The 21,204-nt window shown below is 47.1% G+C and overlaps 1 long non-coding RNA gene across 4 annotated transcripts in view; it reads right to left on the minus strand.

Annotated features, from left to right (window-relative positions):
- Positions 1 to 18,993, minus strand: part of LOC119516664 — a 42,871-nt gene extending 23,878 nt beyond the window's left edge. For 3 of the 4 annotated variants that reach the window (XR_005213347.1, XR_005213346.1, XR_005213344.1), the window contains exon 1: positions 1,465 to 1,610. This is a non-coding gene — a long non-coding RNA (uncharacterized LOC119516664). Of the gene's footprint in view, positions 1 to 1,464; positions 1,611 to 18,901 lie in introns of those variants that run through there. The other variant, XR_005213345.1, reaches the window with a different exon arrangement.
- Positions 18,994 to 21,204: the final 2,211 nt, after the last annotated feature.

The raw sequence follows: 21,204 nt of genomic DNA on the forward strand, positions 1-21,204 counted from the left end.
AATTTTTATAATTCGATCCTCTCCCACACCACTTTAATTCGGGCCTTTCAGCCATATTCTTCCCAATCATGGCGCACACTGACAAGGTGGCCTTTTGAACAGAGGTGGTCATGGGCTGTGGAGCCCCAGGGCTGGGCAGCCTGGCCCACCTGCTGCAGGGCACTGAGGTACCCGGCCTCCGCGCACCCCATGCCCTGCTGCTGCGCCAGGGGGACGCTTCGCTCCCCTCATTGCCCAGGGGAGAGGGCAGAGGTCCCCAGAGGCCACATCCTGCCCCCACCCCCACCTTTATGCCCCCTGGTCTCCTTTCTGGCTACACCAGAGTCACTGTCCTTTCCTTTCGGTGCCCTGAAGGAGGGAGTTTAACTAAGCCCCAGACCCCAGGAATGGTCCACCCCACCATGGGTGCAGGGAGGAGGAGGGGAGAACCCTCCTAACCTGCTCTTTGGTCCTGGCCTTTCCATGGACCCCACTTTCCATGGGGTTGGATTTATTTTTTTATTTTTCTTTGTCATCTGGACTTTTTCACTGGGCTTGCATTTCTACTTCTACTGTTGGAATCCAGTTTACTGGATCTGGAATCCAGATCAAACAGCAACTTTTTCCCAAAGATCAGTGATTCAGGGTAGCTCTCCACAAAGCATCTCTGTGAAGGCAGGAGGGAGGATTTGAACCTGCGGGAGGAAGGAAGCTGGAGGGAATCCCAGTGGGGAGAGAGGCTGGAGCAAGACCACAGCATCAGGCTGCAGGGAGGCTCCTTTCTGGGCTGGAAGGTTCTCGACGCAGGCTGAGGCCTCCAGGAAGGCCCATTCTGGGGCCACACATTACACAGGAGGAAAGGACATGGGGGCAGGGCTGAGCGCAGCTCAGGGAGAGCGTGGGGATGTGCAGTGTTGAGAACACGGGGTGCAGACTGCCGGGTTCCCACTGGGCAGCAACCACCCACCGCCTACTTAACATCTCTCCCTGTCTAAAAATGAGAGTGATAAGAGTCTCCATTCAGAGGCTTGCTGTGGCAACTAAATGACTCAATATGAGCAAAGACTTAGATCAGCACCCAGAACTGCATAAACACCCAATAAATGTCAGCTATTGGGATTATTTTTATACATGCCCCCAATCACTATTGCCCCCCACCAAGCCACCCCAAATTGTCATACACACAGAGGCCCAAGATACAATTTCTGGCCTCCTCTCCCAGCCAGGTCAACTCCGCTGGGCCCCTCCTCTATAGAGCCCCCTCTGAAAGCTTCTGGTTCCCAGGGCAGCAGTCCCCAGGATCTGTGTGAGGGCCCCGTGACCCTGCATGAGGGAAGTTTTACCCAGGCAGCCACGTCACAGCAGAGACACCCTGAGGACGGTACCCTGGGCTGGTGAACGGGCAGCAGCTCTGCCTCCCCTGGGCAGACACGAAGCCCTTTCCTGGACCCACAAGGCACTGCACTGGTTTCTGCCCTGCCTTACCCTCTGCCTTCTTTTCTTTCTCTCCGGAAACTGAGGTTAGAGCCTGGCACCCAGGAACAAAGGCGGTGTGTCCAGACCAATCCAGATCCTGCCTCTTACAGGGAAAACCTGCTACCCATCTCCAGCCTCTAGTTCCAGACAATGATTTCAACTGCCAAAAAAAAAAAAAAAAAAAAGTCATGCAAATCGGGGCCAAATTGAAAATCTGTTCATCACTTCTTTTGGGTGCCTGAGGTCCCGTGTTGGGGAATTTTTAAATGGCTCAGCTCATCTGAAGCCAAAGAAGAGAGAGGAGACAGATGGAGTCACGCATTTTTACAGAGATTCTTAAGAACTGTCCTTGTGGACCCCCCTCTGCCCCTCCATGCTGCAGTGGGGGGGTCTCATTCCATGACCTGCTCTTACTAAAGATATTTCTCCCTGCACCTGACAGCCTGGGCACGTCCTGCCGGGACTTGCGTGCACGGTGGCCTTCCTGAGACGTGCCTCTCATACAATTGGCTCAGAAAAATCCGGAGCTTGCCATGGGAAAGGCAATTTTTCTCCTGCACAACACAATGAAGAGCGTTGGTTTTAACAAGAAAATGTCCACCGGCAGTGGGATTTCTTGTCAATTAAAACAGGCTCTACCCAAGAAGCAGAAAAACTGGGGGATGAGCCTGGCTCCACCCAAGACCCTTGTCATGTGCCTCCCTGGAAGATCTAAATTAAAGGGCCCCAGGGATTCCCTTTACTTGGAAAGAGAGTCTGGTGGGTGCTGAATTTGGCTGCAGAATTTGCCCCTGTGCCTGGTCTCCAAACGCCTGGTGGAGAGAACGTGGCTCTCAGAAGGATGGCTCAGCAAAGCCCTCCCTTCAGTCCGCATGTTTCATCTGCTGTCTGCCCATCTGCACTGAGCCTGAACCCCAGAGGTGCCTGCTGCCCTCTCCTTGGTACATATGCTCACTCTCAGCTCCTTATCAAGCTGCCCAACCCCACTTCCCACTGACAAACACCCCTACCTTAAACCTTGCCTGTTGGAATCCTTGCTTCACCTCCAAGACCCATCTCCCTTCCCACTTCCTCTATGGAGTCTTCTTGGCTTTCTCTGGACCACACACGTCTTCCTCTAGGATCCTTGAATCCCCAAATGTACAGATCACAGACCCAGCATTGGATCACACATCCCCTGAATGTCCCTTTTTTTCAGCCTTATTTATGAATTAATAAATCAGTACACACACCTCCACCTTCTGCCTAGGAGATGGCTGGGAAGGTTGAATTTGATGCAAAGCCCCAACTGGTGGGAGTTTTCTTTGCGAGAAAAGTGCAGTGATGGTAAGCCTTGGATTTAAAAACAAACAAAATCAAAACAAAAACAGGGAAAGCAAAGAAAACATGGAGGCTCTTCTGTTTGAACTCTGCTAATATGAGTAGCAGAAGGCAGGTAAGTTGAGGAAGCTGACCTCCGGCCCTGCAAGGGGAGCTGCTTCGGAACTGCAGACGGTGTCTCCGGCAGGCAACAGCCCAGCATAAAGCGAGGACTGAGTGGTTCACTCTATGGATACTTCTCCAAACAGACGAGTTCAAAGTTCTGCTTTTAATCGATTTAGCATGTGATATCACTGGGCAGCACTTCCTCCAAAGATAAGGGCAGAATTGATTATCAGACATGAAGTACAGGCAGCCCAGGGGGATCGAGGGGCCCCCTGCAGGAGCCGGGGGGGGGGGGGGCCGAAGCCAGCTTGGGGAGGGGGCTCGGGCAGCTGCTTTGCCAGGATGACTCGGTTTTCCAGCTCAGTTTCCAGCCCTGTGAGTCAGGAGGGCCCTGATCCTCCTCCCACTTCCCCCTCCCCAACCAGAAGCCAGTCATCAGCTTGGGAAAAGAAGGGAGATACACAAAGCCCAGGGGCTGTGCTCAACAGCCAAGAACGGTAAATCTCAATGTTTGCTCCATCCTCAATTAATCTATTAATATTATTGAGCATGAAAAAGTGTCATCCCCTGTGCTAAGTGCTATGGTTAGAGCAGACAGCCGTGGGTCCCACCTCTGGGGAGTACATGCACCAGCAGGAAAGAGATCCTGCAAGTATTACAAAAAATTGCAAAGAGAAATAAGATTGAACCAAGCTCAGTTTTTAAGGGGCAAAGTCACAAAGTGACATCATGGGAATGGAAGTCTCTACCTTGGGTGGGGAGGCTGATATTGCACAAAAGACGGGCCGTCTTTAAGCAGAAAGCTTCCACCACAGCCTTTGCTCCTGGCTTCCACCAGTGTGCCCTGGGAGCAGTTAGCTTCCAGAAACTTCTTGCAGTCTGGGAGGGCTGGAACCAGATCTCTAGACTTCCAGACTGGCTCTGATGCCCCTGCTGTATGCTCTTACCATCATTTTTGATTCCTCCCACCACCACGACCCATAGAATTTATTGGGTTATATTTTAACTGTCTACTTAATTGCCAGTCTCATCCAAGGGACCACAAGCTCTTTAAGGACAGCGCCATGTCAGACTCCATCCTAATTTCACCCCCAGGGGCCACAGAGAACATGGCACATAGTTGGCCTTCAAAATATTCTTTGTAATGAGGGAGCCCAAGAGACAGTGTTGAGGGCTGCCTGCTTTATGCATGTCTGGAAACCCTTTGCTAACAATAAAGATAGCTGCCATTGTTTGAACAGGCCTTACGCATCAGATACCACTAAGCACTTGGCAAACATGGCTCCTTTCAACCTCACAACGGTCTTTTGAGTCTGGCATTGTCTCCATCATACAAATAAAGCACCTGAAGTTCAGAGACCCTAATTTTTGTACAAGGTCACACAGCTGATCCATGGCTGGGACTAGATTCAAACTCAGAACTGTCCCTTTCCCCACAGGTGCTAGCAGAGGGGCCCCTGAGTGAGAGCACGCTCTCCTCTGAAAGTGCGTGAGAAGAGGGGACTGCTCCTAACCAGAAAGAGAGAAGACGCAAGGAGCTTCCAGCTCACCCAACACAGTTGTAAAAAAAGCATAAGGATTTGTAGCCATCAGGCTCCAAAACTCTCCAGAGATGGTGCTCCTAAACCCGCATCATCCTCTGCTGGAACAAGCAGGTGCCAGGTTCCACCAGGCACCTCCAAGAGAAAGGGACTTGGGGAGGAGATGAGGATGTCTCAATAACCAATGCCCATCCTAGGTTCTCAGCATCACTGTCAGGCTCAGCCAGTCTTCTCCCTGAAGCTCAGGGCTGGCTGTGTGCAGGAACCCCTAAGCTAGTATCAGATCCAACTGGGTCTGGGGCAGGGAGCAGAGAGAAAGAGACAACTGTGTCACGCATGAGGGTCAGGACACAGACTGTCACAGACAAGAAGCATGGTGCAAAAGTGGCCAAGGATTTGTCTGCTGTCCTACCACAAACCTTAATTGGGCTGGGCTAGAACACTCTTGGCGGATGGTGCCGGGCAGTTATGCTTCTCTCTAAAGAGCCACTTCAACCCAGTGCGACTCCCCTGTGAAAAATTAAGGGAAGAGTTTGTCATCACTGAAAGAAAGAAAAGTAGCCTGCTCATTTCATAACAAAACCTCCAGTGAACCTGCAGCAAATGGTCTTGATTCCTTCCTTCCACCTGATTTATACTGAAGCCATTGTTCACCCTGATGGTGTTCAATATATCACCAAAATGAACACCATGCGTCTCGGTGTTTCTCCCTCCACAGCCTCTAGAAAAATGGATGCTAATGAAAGGACCTTCCATGTTTTCCTAAGAAGGCTATCACCTCTGATAATACAGAGTGCTTCAGCTGATCAATAAAAGGCAATAAATCAATGCAATTTATTAAATACAACAAGCACTTTCCTAGACAAGGGCTCCTAAAGATTCCAGAACAGCATGTCACTGGCACTCAGAGTTGGCAGGTGGCTACTTATTATGAACAACGCCTCGACAAATAACGCAAGAACAGAATCGTAGCCAAGAAGAATGACATCATAATCACCCCACCCCAATCCGTGGCAGGGTTCTCCCTGTGGGATCCTCAAGGGCTCCTCAGACAGAATTCCATTCCCCACCCTTTTACAGAAATGCCCTCACGGGCTCCTGGGGCAGAGTAAGCGAATGTTCAAGTGGACAAGGGCAAGTTCTACTGGGGAAAGAATAGCACAAGTGAGGTGAGATCAAGCATGGTGGGTCTCCAGCATAAGAGAATCAGTCCTCAAATCTGCCCACTCTCTGCTCAGCAGGCAGGCTCTCTCTCCATCCAGCGGTCTGAAAGCCATCCCAGAGGACAGCTTGCATCCCAACCCTGGCTCTGACATTTACACAGGACTGACCTAACAGTTCACTGGAGTGAGAAGACTGCTAATTTTCATTTTCTCTGCAGACAAGCGTTCCTAAAACAGCCACCACACTGATGAAGATGAGAGCATACTTCTCCCCTAAAATGGCAAGGAAGGGCCACAGCAGGGCTGCCGTGAGGTCATGGTCCAGGAGCGTGACCAGAGAACAGGGTCCTCCCAAGGAGGAGAAGCTGTGTGAAAATGCTGACCTTCCCATGTCATCTGTCCATCATCCATCCCTCCATCCCCCCACCCAGCAAACGCCTGCTGGGGGCTCGCACACATACAAGGCTCTGTAGGGATGCAGGGGGGGCCTTCAAAGACCCAGAGTGGTTCACCAGCCTCTTGAACAGTGAGTGATATGGTGGCTACAGCGTGGGCTCTGGAGGCAGCTACACCTGAGTCCTCTTCTCATCTCTGGGTTCTGGATCAAGTTATTAAAACTCTCAGTACCTCAGATGCCAAGCCTGGAAAGTGGGGATAGCAATGTTACCTTTAATATCTTTATGAGGATTGAATGAGACATTGGAATGTTTCTCAAAGAGTGACAAAGGAAACCATCAATGGGGCAGGAAATAACTTTAGTTAGAAGAGGGACAAACTTTAAAAAAAGTTAGAAAAAACAAACATCCAACATGATTTCATAAACATTCCAAATGAAGACGAATCTAAAGTTTAAACTGAGTTTCCATGGAGTGGGAAATGTTATTTGCAAAACATGTTACCACCAAGGGCTTGTATCCAGACTATATAAAGAATTTCTACAAATCAACAAGAAAAAGATAGCAATGCCAACAGAAAAACAGATTAGAGACTTCAACAGGCACTCATAAAAGAAGATAGGCAGTAGACATATGAAAAGATGCCTAATCTCATTAGCAATCAGAGAAATGCCAATTAAGACCACAAAAAGGTAAGGATAGAGAGCAATGTAAACTTGCATTCTGTGGTGGTGAGAGTATAAATTGGAAGAACCATTGGAAAACCTAAAGTTGATAATACCAGTATCTTGTAACCCAGCAATTACTCTCCTAAATCTGTACCTGGCATGAATGTACTTTAAATATATACAAAAATGCTCATTCTACCATTATTGATAATAGCCCAAAACTTGAAAAAACATCAATGGCTATAAACAGTAGAACAGATCGATAATGGTGCTTTATGCTTGTACGGAACACTACACAGCAATGAAAATGAGCAAACCACCGCCACATCCAGCAATGGAGGTAAGGATTTCAAACATAACACTGAATTACAGAAGCCAGACACATGCACAAAAAATGCACACCATATGATTCCATATGCATAATAAGCAAGCACAGGCAAATTAAATACAAGAGTTTGAAAGCCAGAATGGGGTGACTCTGGGGGGCGGGAGGGACTCTGGAAGCGGACACGAGGAGGATGCTTGAGGTTCTGGCCCTGCTCTGTTTCTTGACTTGGGTGTTCATTTAGTGATAATTTACTGTTCTCTACATTTATGCTTTGTGCCCTTCCCAATATATATGCCATAGTTCATTACTTTAGAAAAGTTTTACAGTCTTTAAATATAAAATAAATGCATGGTTACATGAGTGTTTTAGTTTCCTGGCTGCTAAAATAAATAGCATGTAATTGGTTGCTTAAACATTGGGAATTTACTGGCTCACAGTTTTGAGGCCAGGAGAAGTCCAAAATCAAGGCATCATCAAGACGATGCTCTCTCCCAGAAGACCGTGTCCTGGGGCTGGCTGCCAGTGATCTTTGCCTTTTCTGTCACATGGCAAAGCACATGGCGGCCTCTCCTGGCTTCTCTGGGTTTAAAGGACTTCTGGCTCCTTCCCATGGTTTTCTCTCTCTCTGTGTCTGAATTTGCTTCTGCTTATAAAGGACTCCAATCATAAGATTAGAACCCATCCTGACTCAGTTGGTCCACACCTTAACAGAAGTAACCTCATCAAAAGGTCCTATTTCAACTGGGTTCACTCCCACAGAAATGTAGTAAGAGTAAGAACATGTTTTTCTGGGGTACATAACCATGATAAGAATAGCAAAATTGTGAGGATAATAATGATGAATGATTGGGAATTACTGAAATGGTAGAATTAATCTTCACAAGATTCAAGACCCCGATCTGCACACTTTGCATTAACTGTCTCACTTAATTGTCACAACAATCCTGTGAGGTAGGTGATACTATTAGCCCCCATTTTTCAGATGGGGAAACTAAGGCATGCAGAAGTCAAGTTACTGGTCTAATACCATCTAGCTAGTTACCTGCAGAGCTGGGATTCAAGGCCAGGCAATTAAACACCGAAGTCTGTGTGCTCAGCCATCTGCTATCCGCCATGCTGCCTGTCATGTTAGGACTAACACCGAGACTTGCAGCTCCGTCCTGCTCACTCAGTTTAGCTCTCATTACTCTGTCCTTCTCATTCAGTTGAGCTCTCATTATTATAAATAATAGTCCTTCCTCTTGACCCACAGCTTTCTGCTCAGGGCACCTGCAGGCCATTCATCAGTCTTTCCCAATATGTTTTGTGCTTTAGTTTTGATTCTCCTTCTTTTCATCTAAATGTTATGCCCCCTATTTCAAGAAGTCTAGAGAAGCCAAAGGAACAGACAGCACAGTCTTTTGAAAAATAAAATAAAACCACCAGCCTGTTATCCATGACACATCAAGCACAAATTCACAAGGTGGGATTTGGCTTTGCCTGATGATGGGAGCCTCAGGGAGACCCCAAAAGGTTTCTGGCTTAGGAGTGAGGTGTTAGCATGGAGCCTTGGGTGTACTCCAGACCCTGCACAAGTCAGGGTGCTGAGGGTCGCAGGACCACAGGCACAGCAAGTTGTGAACAGCAGGTACCTGCCCCTCCTAGAGGTAAGGCAGAGATGGTTGACACAAATGCCTTCAGAGAGAAGCAGGAAAACAAAATGATCCCCAATGTTAGGAAAAGTGAGAAGATGCTTCCAGGGTCCCAGGGCTTGAGGATGCTGCCTGAAATAGACTCAAGCTGCATCTGCATTACCTTTTGAGACTGTGTAGTCATCAGAACGGGAGACAAACCCTTCCTTTGAGCTCCGCTGGAGCTAGCTGGAAAGCCTGATTTATTTGTTACTTGAAGCCCACTATTATGGTTCTGAATAGTTGCATGATCCTTTAGTGCCCCATTTATGTGCAATAATTGCAGCAGCCTGTTTAATTATAACTAATGGGCATACTTACACTAAATGACATGCTATTGGAAATCCCCCTCCCCCAACCTAGAATATCCATCAAGATGCAGCAAAGATGCTGGACGAGGAAGCAATTATATTGGAGGAACCCAAGCCCCTACACTCGAGGCCCCACCTTGGATGGAGGAATTTCTCCAAAGAAATTTCTCCAGAGGACACCTATGTGGGCAGCTCCAGCCCCTTCAGGCTGTGGGGACAGGGTGTCCTATTTATGAGCTGCCATTTCTGAAAGCTCGATGACAGGAGAGAGCCCCCCTCGGCAGGCCTCCTACAGAGGATATGACTTGCCATGCACATTATTAATGAGCTTCATCCTAAAGTTATTCTGGCTGCATGTGGAGTTTAGAGGACTTGGGAGAACAACTTGGCAGACAAGATAGATTTTAAAATGCAGCACTTCACTAGTCTATTAAGAAAGTGAGAGAGAGAGAGAGAGAGAGAGAGAAAGAGAGAGAGATGGGGGGGTAAAATAATATCAAAAATAAACCAGAGACTGGGGGTGGGGGTTAGTGGCAGAAAAAGTTTAGAAAAAATAGGAAAATAAAATTATACACACACACACTTAAAGAATATATATTTATTTCTCCATTTCTGCTCTGCCCCATTCCTTCCAGCCTTGGGGCCTCTCTCTTGCCAGAGGGCCCTCCCTCTCTTTCCTTTCTGGTCAGCTCCTGCAGGCCGTGTGAGTGTCCCCTAACCACCTCTGAACATTCTGCATTGACTTCCCCAGGTCTCAGCACACACCACCCTCCAGGCCTTTCTCCTTAGTAGCCATTTGCCTCTTCACTCATTCAATTATTCATCCAAATAAGTATGGATTCTTTGCTGTGCAAGCAATTGTAGCAGGGGCTAATCCCAAGGTCTTAGACAAGGCACCTCTCCCTGTGGGTGCCCCATCTTTTTCAAGATGCTGAGTTCCTGAGAGTAGAAAGTGCATCCGGTTTGTGGCTGCCCCTGCCCAAGGGCTTGGCACACACTCACCCCTCGGGGGATGCCTGGTGATTGACCCCTGGAGCTCAGCATGATGGAGAGTGGCCTCACTTGCTCTTCCCCATATGTCCCATGGCAGGATGTTGCCTTCCCAGATGGCAGGTGGGACACAGGCCTGGCACACAAGGGGGAGGTGCTCCATGTGAGTTGAGCTCTTTTTTCCTGCCTAAGGGTAGAATCTCTGAAGAGCTGCAGCCCCAAACATCACCTTAGGTCTCCTGTGTGGGGACTTTGCATCCAAAGAAACAGGCCAGAGACAGTGACGGTGGCAGGGGCTGAGGGGAGGAGCCGATGGTGGCCAAAGACAGGCTGGTCACCTTCAGAGAGAAACATATTTTATTCAGTGAATAAGTAACGAGGCCCAAAATTTTGGTGAATGGGGAGCTTTATAGGAAGATGGGAGGGAAGCGGTGATGGAGGGAAAGAAAAGACACAGAATGTAGAACATTGAAAGAATAATCAATCTCTAACCTGCATGGAAATGACAGAGCCATTTCAACCCAAACCCAGCAGAAAAGTTCTGAGGGAAGTCAGCCTTCAGTTTCACGGTTGCTCACCAAGGAGCCTGATCCCCTCCATATGCACCAGCACATCTTCACTAAGCTCCATCCCAATGAGAGGCGCTGTTACCACTTTTCTCTTGGATCCCCATTGTGCTTCCTTTAGTTTGAGTAAAACTGGTTTCTGTACTCTGAGAGCAAGTTCTCACAAGGTACATGAAATGTAAGGAAAATGTACTGTAAAGGAAATTAAATGTAAGGGAAATGTAAGGAAAGACTATAACACAAGAAGAGGGAATCCAATCATTTTTACAGGATCTCAAAACCATGATGGTAATGTTTCCCTTACTAAAAGATTTCACATATATTTACAAATTCATTTACATATATTTAAATGTGCTTAAAAGATTTCACATTTACTGAAAGATTTCACATATAAAATCAATGTTGCGTGATCAAAACATTTTCCAGAATACTCCATGATGGTTCAAGTACTCCTAAAGCTGCAATGCGAGGCAGAATGAAGCAGCCACAACATGGCCTGGAGTCCAAGGGTTTTGCCCCAGGCTCAAGCATCAGAGGCCTAGGTGCCCCCTGCCCACGTGGCCATGAGGGTTCCAAAGGCAGCAAAGCTTGTCGAGGCGATCTCCTTTCCTGGGGCCAAGGCAATGTGACTGACAACTTCTCCACAAGGGGGTGGAGAGAAATGACAGGTACAGCCAAAATTTCTACCAAGGGTCAGGCTGGACTGTGAGACCTTTCTCGTGGGCTCCCTGCTGTACCCAGATCTCAGAGCACTCACTCTGTCAGTTCAGGAGACAGGGCGGCAGCTGGCCAAACTCTTCATTTTGTAATTTGTAAACAGCAGCTTCTTGGCCAAGGTAGCTTGAACAGAGGGAACTTGGGCTTCAGCGTTCGTTCCCCTCCAGATCACAGTAGGGAGCTCTGAGGGAAGCTTCCTTCAGCCAGCAGACACCCTGCCCCTAATCCCAAGTGAGGTTACTGTCTCCAAGAGAAAGCGTTGGCAAACACATCAGTGAATCAGTAAGTGCTTCAAAATGAGAGATGACCCGGGGTACATCTGTTTTGAGTCAGAATCTCCTAGTCACTTTTAACAAACATCAACAACTCTAAACTTTTCTCTCCAAGGGGTTTAAGTCTAAATTCTTGAATCTAGCAAAAAGCACTATTCTTTTCCTTTTATGAAAAACTTGATGTGTGCCCAGGACTGTGCTGGGTGATGAGGGATTTGCCATTCTCTCCCCCACCCTGTCCCTGGAGAGATCTCACAATGGCTCATCGTGTATCATAAGCAGATCTCTCAACTTGTCCTCTTCTTTCCTTGCAAGGTTGCAGCCAGGGTTAAATAGCAAAGATTAAAAAGTGCCTTCCTCAGTGAAATGAGAATTAATATTTATGCAATTATATATTTATGGCTTCAGTGTTCCAATGAAATGGATCAACATTTAAACTCTACCATTTAACAAAAATAAAACCATCCCACAATGATCATAACAGTATGTCAAGAGGCAGAAATGCTCAAACGACCCTTCTGGGTATCGTTTTTGCAAAACTAGTCTAAGAATTAGAGTAGAAGAGGAAAAAAAACAGGGTTGCAATTCTCCTAGTTGAACATGTTTATTCCCATAAAAGGTAAAAGTTGATTTATTTTTATGAAATGCCACAAATATGCTCTTACAGTCACTGAATGCCTCAGCTTCCTCATTCCAAATCATTGCTTTGCAGAGTTTTTGAGGCCTCCAAAATATAGGGCTGTAGCTAAAATAGTGCCATTCCCCAAGCAACAGGATCATGAACAGGATGTTAGAAGAAGGAAGGACACTTAAAGTAGTGGAAAGCTGCTGTCCATTTCTTGCTGCCCAGATGTTGAAATCAGAGGGGAATGGACAGGGCAGGACTCCTCTATTCAGAAATTTCCCTCTCTCCCACTATCTGAGCCCCACATTGAGAGTCACCCCTTTGAATCTCTGTCATTTCACTGTCAAAACAAAGAGGCCACTGAAATCGTAGACCTCTCAGGCTAGAAGCGACCTCAGCGGTCACATGGTTCCACCCACCCATGCCAGAGCTGGGGCCAGGCAGACCAGAGGCTCAGCCGGAATCACCCACCCGCTCAGGGAGAGGAACTCGGCTCCATCTAAAGCCCCCAGATGCACAGCCCGATACCTCGCCCATTGCCCAGCAGCTCCTGCCCGGAGTAGAGCACGCATCTGGGTAGACAGGTTTGATATATTTCTTAGTTCAGATATCTATAAACCTTGGCTCCTTTAAACATGAAAAAATTAAAGTTCCCTGAAAGTATCTCCTACAAATGCTAGCTTTTAAAAGAATGCAAACTTGGTCAAACCTCAAGAGTAAGCCAGCAACGCTATGAGGTAAACACTACTGTTAACTCCTTTTTAGAGACGAAGAGACGAAAACTGCCAAAGAACAACTGGTTAGTAGGTGACATAGATGATTTCAACCCTAACTCTGTTTGGTTTCAGGGCCCAAGTGTGTGAGTAGTGCACTGTACCAAACGTAGTGAGCTTCCCATCACTGGAAGCATTCAAGCAGAATCCAGAGGACCACCAGTGAGAGTTACTTTGTGAGGAATTCATTCTCTTATTTGAGGGTAAGTGAAGTGTCTTCTAGGGCCCTTCCAATCTTGAGCATCCTGGGTTTACAATCCTATACTTACTGCTTGTTTGAGTAGTCAAGGGAAAGCTCAAAGAGGAAATACAATGAAAATGGGGTTAGAAGCAGAGTCAGAATCTGAATAGACAGGAAGGAAATTAATGATGGGTGTGGAAGGTTTCAGTAGATAAGAGGAAATTTGGAGGAATCGCTAGGAAGCTGCTAATCGGGTTTCCAGTTCTCAGGCTTTTCTACTTAAAAGATGCCCCAAACTCCAGTCCCACCTGTCTTTGTGCTGAATAGTGGGACCATCTGAGCCTCTCAGCGCAGCCTCCATCCTTTGTGAGTCTGAATAGAATGAACTGAACTCTCTCAACTGCTAAAAGTCACATAATATCAAAGATGGATACAGGTAGAGCCAATGTTATGAGCTCTAAATTTAGCATTTTTCCCAAGCCTTAAATTAAGCACACACATACACATAGTGCTTCCAGCCATGCTATGAATTAAATTCTGCTAGTGTCTGAGTGCCCACTTATCTTACATTGTCCTTAATGTGAGCTACGCACACATTCAGCAGCAAAGAGTGTTGGTTTCCAAGCCCTTGGTTCCCCAAGCAGCTCCCAAATTTATGCAGAATCAGAAACACAGTTGCTTGAAGGATGGTTTTCTGTCTCTGCCACAGTTCACACAGCAAACGTATGTTTCTGATGAGGTAGCTGCAAAACATGAAACTTGCTCATTTTCAAGCTAATTTTTAAAAATTTTCTCTGGTTTCAACAGGTTGTTGTGCAGCACATCTACTCAGTATGTGGCATTTTCTCAGCTTGCTGCAGAATAGGAAAGGTCAACTTCCAAACACCCCAAAAGGGTTTGTAGGTCAGTAGGAGAGAAGAGTCACCCAGAATCCTGGCACTGGGCTCTGAGAGACACTCCGGGTGGTGTCTGGTTAGGGGAGATGAAAGGATTGCATGTGGCTGCTTGGAAGCAGGTAGTAGAGCCAGAACACACAAGAGGTTCAAAATCACACATGCAACGTGGACAGGAGAGCACATGCCCTGTGCTCTCCAAGGCTCAGGGGCAAGAGCCTCAAGAACAGCAACTCAAGAAAGCAGGCCCTGCCTATTTGTCCTACTTTCTAAAAAAAAAAATGCTCTAAGCAAACCTTAGATTTGTCAGCCTTCGTCAGTTTCTGAGACGTATCTGTTCATTTCTGCAAAAGGAAATGGGAATCTCTAGAAGTGGGAAAAATGAACAAAAGCCACACATAGAATACATTGTATCTCCGTAGAAGTGCCATCGATGTTTTGTGCATTCTAGAGCTCACCGTCCCTCTTACATAGGTGCCTGGTACAGTCGTCTCCTTTGGAGCATGAGATGGGAGTTTTACCTTCCTTCAGCAGCCTGGAAGCTCAAAGCTCTCCTGTAATGCTTATTTGAAAAAGCTCTTTTCATCCCAGGTTTCTGGTATAGTTTTCATTGCACCACCACCACCTACCAAATGACATTTGATCTTTGTCTTTTTAACGATTCCAGTGTGATCACGTCTTTCATTGTCATCTGACTCAAGTCTTCTTTGGAAATAAACCAGTTATAATAATAAATACCATCAAAAAGGGTTTAAGATACAGTGGGGGCAGTGACTAGAACCTGGGAGAAGAACCCTCCAGTGACCAGATACAGAATTTTGCACAAGCCGAGAATATCTGGTTTAATGCTTCGTTTTGCAAATGGGAACACTGATATCCAGAGAGAAGATCAGACTCATCTGAGGTCACACAGCCAGAGGACAAATAAATCACAGGTTCCCCGACCCTCAACACGGGGCTCCTTCTCCGACAGCCACTGTGTCACCACACAGTCCGATACGGGGGGCTTCGGTCACCTCTACAAATTCTGTTCCAGATACACCTCCTGGATCCAGTGAGACTGAGAAAGAGGAGGCTCCATTTCTCCCTTTTATTCTAATTTTTTCTGAAGCTGTTGCTCAGATAGAAATGATGTCTATTTTGCTTTTGAGGATTACATTTTAGGAAAGAAGAGAGGACGTCATTAGACACTGATGGGGATGTGCCCGCCACAAACAAGCTGTCACCTCGGCGTTTCCCGCAGAGCCGTGCAGGATGTGATTAAGCGTCTGGGGGATACCCGAAATGCCCCAGCAATGTGCAAAGTACACTGTCTGTCCCCAAAGTCACAAATATCTTGTGTCAAGTTTCTTTCCTCCCACTCTGCAAACAACACTTTGGAGGAAGCACAGATTTGTCTCAAGAATGTGTTTTTCGGCTTGTTCTCAACTTGAGTGAAGAGCCTGGAGCTGAGTGGAAACAAGAAGACGGGGAGAGTGTGCACACGGTGACAAGGAACGGGCTAGTGAACCCTCCATGAACGACAGCATGTCCCGTCTGACACCCTTCGGGGCTCCCCGGCCCTGCACCCCCACAAGACCAAGTCCAATCACCTTTCCCGGTCCACCAGGCCTCCTTTGGCCTGCCCTCTGCCTCCCTCTCAAGCCAAAGCTTGTCACTCCCTGCCCTTCACCTTGCATTCCAGAAACACCGAACTGGTTGTAGCTTCCCAAACACAGGGGCTGGTTCTGGCCTCTGGGCCTCCGCTTCGGTGGCCCCATCTGCCTGCCCCCCATCACTCTGACCTCTCCTTTCTGCCCCCTCTGCGGCCTGGTGAGGCCACTTCCTCTGCAGCCCATGTGGCTTGACTTTTTTCTTGGTGCAATATGATTTCCTCCCAACTATTAGAAAGATCCATTTCATCATAGAGCTCGTCAGCTTCCTTCAAAGTCCAGGGGTCACAGAAAGTGTCCTGCAGGCTGCCCCTTCCCTGTAGATCATGGACCGAAGGGTGGTTTTCAGCCCCGTGCCCTCTGTGGTGTGAGGGGAGCTCCCTCCCCAGGGGGCAAGTAATTTCAAACCCTGCTTCAGCTTAGGGATTTCCACTTTGGTCCCATTTTCCCGCTTCCACAATGGCTAAGAGCACACCTTTATTTCTCTTTTTCTAGAAAGATGTTCTGTAACCCTCAGTATATATTTCTCTCCACCAACCTAAGGACATTTGGAGCCTCCTAAAGCCCCAAGAGGACAACTTGTTTTGGCTAAACTGGAGTGTGGATAAAGGACAGAATTCAGGAGTATCAGGGGTTTCTTTAAGTGTTGCAAATGAGTAAATACAAACGAGCAGGGAATGACCCAGACATTTCCGTGGACTGAGTCAAAACTCACAAGCTATGCTTGGTTGACATGAGCTTAAAATGAATCATCTGAGAAGGATTTATTTTAAAGTTCTTTGGTGTAACTCTTTACACAATTCTAGAATCACAGCCGGCTAGGACTTGGGCAGGAACTTCAATCCACCACTTTGTTCACACGGGGTAACCAAGGCCAAGAGAGGCAAACGAACAACATCAGGTTCCCTCGCTGGAGCCAGACCCTCCGTTCCCCACCCACTGCCTTCTCACGCAGAGATCTGGCCTTCGTTCACACGCCCCTCAATTACACACGGGGAAGGAATCTCTCCTCTTGCCGTGATGTCTAAGAGCAGCTGCACATCTCCCAGCTGGGGATGCTGGAGGGACCACAGTTAGAAAGGCTGCCTGAAAACAGTCGCAAAATCCACCTGCCCCACCCCTCCCAAGGAGACCGATTATCTCCACACAGATCCTGTTGTCTGCAGGTTCTTGACCCATATTCCTCCTCAACCTCTGGCCCAGGCCTGTGAGGGAGACAAAATGAGAGGGGTTCCAGGATCCATCTTCCACACTGCCAGAGTCTTCTGCAGGATTAAAAGTCCATCAGGGACTACAATTCAGAGGCTTTCACAGTTCAACGCAAGTTCATGGGCACCTCCCTTGTATGTAGCTAGCTCCCGGTCTCTTGAACCTCGGTTCATCTTCCCAAGGACTGAGAACTTCAGATACTAACATTCAACAGAAATTCAACAAAACATGGCAGAACTCTAGGGTAGACCTGAGCTTCTGGGCTCAGATTTGTTGTTCCCAGAGAGAGAGGTCTGAACTACATGCAGCTCCCAAGAGGATGCTGATGGGGAGTTGGGTGAGTGACTGTCCTCGCTGAGAAAAAGGCAGTCTGTTCTTGGGAGGCAAAGCACTGAGACTTTAGGAGTCATACCCATACGTCACCAGACACCTACAGGACACTCTCAAGTTCCAGGTTCCAGGGAAGACCTAAATGATTCACTAAATCTAGCAGCATTTGGCCACAGATGGAGCAGCAGTAATGGTCAATAGGTTGTGTGTAGACCATCTCATTTTATCCCCAAAATAATCCTAAGAGGTAACATTGTGGTTGGAGAATAATATCCACAGCCCAAACGCTGGACCGTATGAATGTTTACATGGCAAAAGGAACTTTGCAGATGGAATGATGTTAAAGATCTTGCAATGGGGAGACGATCCTGAATTATCTGGATTGGCCCAATGGAATCAGAAAGATCCCTCAAAGAGGAAGGGAGGAGAGTCAGAGCCAGAGAAGAAGATGTGATGACAAAATCCAAGACTGGAGTGATGCAATTGCATTCCTGAAGATGGAAGGGGATTGTGACAGTGGGCAAGAAGCCGGAAAGGGCAAGGAAACAGATTCTCCTCTTAGAGTCAGCCCTGCCAACACTTTGATTTTAGCCCTACAAAACCCATTTTAGACTTCTGATCTCCAGAACTATAAGATAGTAAGTTTGTGTGGTTTTAAGCCAGTGAGTGTGTGGTGATTTGTTACAGCAACAATGGGAAACTAATACAACTATCATTATCCCCATTTTACAGATGAAGAAACTAAGGCACTGAGAGGTGCATGAACTTGCCCCAAATCATGCGCTTAGCAAGCGGCAGATCCAAGTTTAAACCAAGCTGGTTGACTCCAGAGCCAGGATTCTTGGTTTCTAAACAGTACTGCTAACTACTAACTAAATCCATGGATTAATAAATAAACAAAAAATGAAGATACTATGCTTGAGGTTGTGGAGTTTAGAGTTGAGCTAAAAAATGATACATGGTGACATAGATCTACAGGCATCAAACACAGGCCAAAAAAAAAATACAATTATTTCCTTTGCAGAAGAGTTACTATGAAATAAAATGATTAAGGAAGGTTTTTGGGAGGATATGGAACTTAATCTGGGCCTGGAAGGATGGCTGGGATTAGGTGGGCTAGAAGGAAGTGGGATAGTGAGCAAAAAGTAGAGAATAATTTTCTTTTATCCCCACACAATAGACATGTCTGCAAGTTCCTGTACTAAATGCCCCAGGCTCACCCTCCTTAGTCCCCAAACTCTCCACCCAGCACTCAGTGACTCTGTGGAATTATCAGGGGCACTCCATGCATTTACAGATGTTTTTATATTAATTGTGTGAAAAAGAACACCTACTGAAGAGGAATGTGCTAATATCACAAAAACTAGGGCAAGTTCCAAATGGCTCTGAAAGCCATACAGCACCCCCGAATTCGTCCAGGACTTGCAGCAGATGTGAATGCTTGTGCATTGCATGGCCCACCCCCAGTTCCTGGAGGCACCCACAGCCCTTTCGTGCAACCCCCTCTCATGAACATGACCTGCCTGCTCCTTCCACATTACCCTCCAGGATTCCTGGCAAAGGTATAGGTCCGGGGTCCCAACAAATCTCCAGGGGCCTGGGGAGGGCTATCCCCGATGAGAACACAAAGAAGCCCAGCTTTTGTCTGAGTCACTAATCACACAGCCTTGAGGCCAAAAGCAATGCCCAGGTGCCTCCGAAGGCAGACAGTTCGGAGGCTGAACTGAGTCAACTCACCTTTCTTCTGGGAGCAGAAGCAGTCAAAGGATCCCAGCAGAAGGATGGCTGGGGGAAGGCAGGACAGGGAGGAGTAATGGGGTACGTTTCTGTTCCGTTTACAAAATGCCTTCACATTTTGAAGTGCCTGTGGAGAGAGGCTGTTCTAAATGTGAAGTGTTGCCACCACTCCAGTAGGAATGTGTATGATGGACAGCGTTGCCTGGAATCTATCCCGGCTGGGGCAAAGCCACTGTCCCCCAGCCTGGAGTCCCTCATCCCTCCTGCAGAAACAGGGACACTTCACTAGTCCAAATGTGTCATCCCACCTAGCCCAGAGACCTCCCCTCTGAATTCCATCAACCCTCCTTATTTGTGTATTTATTGGGGGCGGCCTACCATGGCCTTATTGCCTTTTCAAGGTATGTCTTCCATTTAGTACCAGCCTGTAAGTTCATCGGGAGGCAGAGCTTGTCTTCTGCATCCTGGAGTCTCTCACTGAGCCTGTCATGGTGCCTGCACATGGGTGTGCTCACCAACCAAACCTGGAGCATCTTGCTCCTGTGCTACCAACTCTGCAGGCCTCCATGACCTCAAGATACATGTCAACATTTATTCTAATTGTTCACATTTATGGCCTGCCTGCTGTGTGCCAAACATTCCAGATCTTCAAACTACCCTGCAAAGCAAGTATTCCACCCTCAGGGGACACTTAAGGACCCAGGCCAGGTCCACATCCTCAGCTCACATTCTCTCTCCAAGCCCCTCCAACTTGCTTCTGCTCCCACAGCTCCACCAAATTTGCTTTTTCCCATCTTCCTACAACCCCATGTTGCCAGACCAGGTGGATACTCTTTGGAACTCATCTTCCTGGACCTAAACAGCATCTGATTGAGTTGTGCACTCCCTCCACCTGTAAATATTATTCTCTTAGGTTTCTTGACCTCACTTTCCTGGTTTTTCTCCTGCCTCCTGACTTCTGGGTACACAAACCAAGTCTCCATGTGGGTTCAGAGAACAAGCTTTGGAGCCAAATCGCTGGCTCATATCCTGAGCTCCTCCAACTACCAACTGCATGAACTTGGGCAAATATTTCATCTCTTGTGCCTCAGTTTACTCCATAGAGTTGTGAAAATAAAGGAATAAATACATCTAACACATTTAGAACAATGCCTACCACATAGGACCTCAATAAATGTTAGCCCTTGTATTATAGCTAGTCTTTAATAATCCATTACTACACCATCTCTAAAATTTGAAGATCCACAGAGCTATTCCAGAGCCTTTTTCATTTCACTCTCACCCAAGACAGCCTCATGCGTCTGCAGGACTTTCAACGTCATCCATGTTGGCATCTCCAAATTCCAATCTCCAACCCAGATCTCATTTAAGCTTCAGACTCATTTATCCAATCGCCTACCTGACACATCCATTTGGGCCACTCACGGGCATCTCAACTGACGTGTCTAAAATGAAATACTCCCTTTCCACATACCCTTCTCCGTCTTCCTTCTCACATCCACTGGTGACTTAATCAGAAAGGCTGTGGAATCAGCCTTGACAGTGATCTTTCTCTCACCTCCCACATCTAATCTGTTACCACAAGCTTCCAGTTTTATCCCTAAAGTATATCCTGAATCCATCCTCTTTTCTGCACCCCCACTGCCATCACCCCAGTCCAAGCTGCAAGTCTCCCTGCTTTATCTCTACCCGCCCTACACTCCTTTCCTCACACCCAGCAGTGAAGAGGTGGTGGTTATTGCTGTTGTTATTTTAATTTAAAGGGAAGCATGAAATCAATCCGGCTTCTTAAACATGGCCTTCCATTGTTCTTAAGAGAAAATCAGGTTCCTCCGTCTGGCCCTCAAGGATCTTTAATATCTCCCTCTCCACAGACTGGTGAAGGCTTTGCAGCCCTGCACAGAATATGTTTTACTGTATGAAATAAATTGCATAGGATACCAAAAAAACCAATTACATCAAAATATAGTCATCAAAATATTTTAAAATACATTTGTGATGTATGTGTGTCTCTATCAACGTATTAACTAACAAGATCCAGCAATGGGTCTAGGAACTGCCATAGTTCCAATATGATATAATAATCCCAGTCTCCATGGGTGACAAAGTCACAGGTTCTGCTAACACTACTGAGAAATGAAGTTGTCTTTTTTTCCCCTGCAGTTAAGGACCCTTGTGGTGCGAGGAACACTCTCTCCCCCATGGTTCCACTGAGTACGTCCCAGTCATCCCTCAGGTCCAGAGTGGCCTTTCTCAACCCCCCAAAATCAGCAGGGACCCTCTCCTCCTGTTACCCTCTCTCA

Source organism: Choloepus didactylus, chromosome 20 (genome assembly GCF_015220235.1).
Source record: "Choloepus didactylus isolate mChoDid1 chromosome 20, mChoDid1.pri, whole genome shotgun sequence".
Lineage (NCBI taxonomy): Eukaryota > Metazoa > Chordata > Mammalia > Pilosa > Megalonychidae > Choloepus > Choloepus didactylus.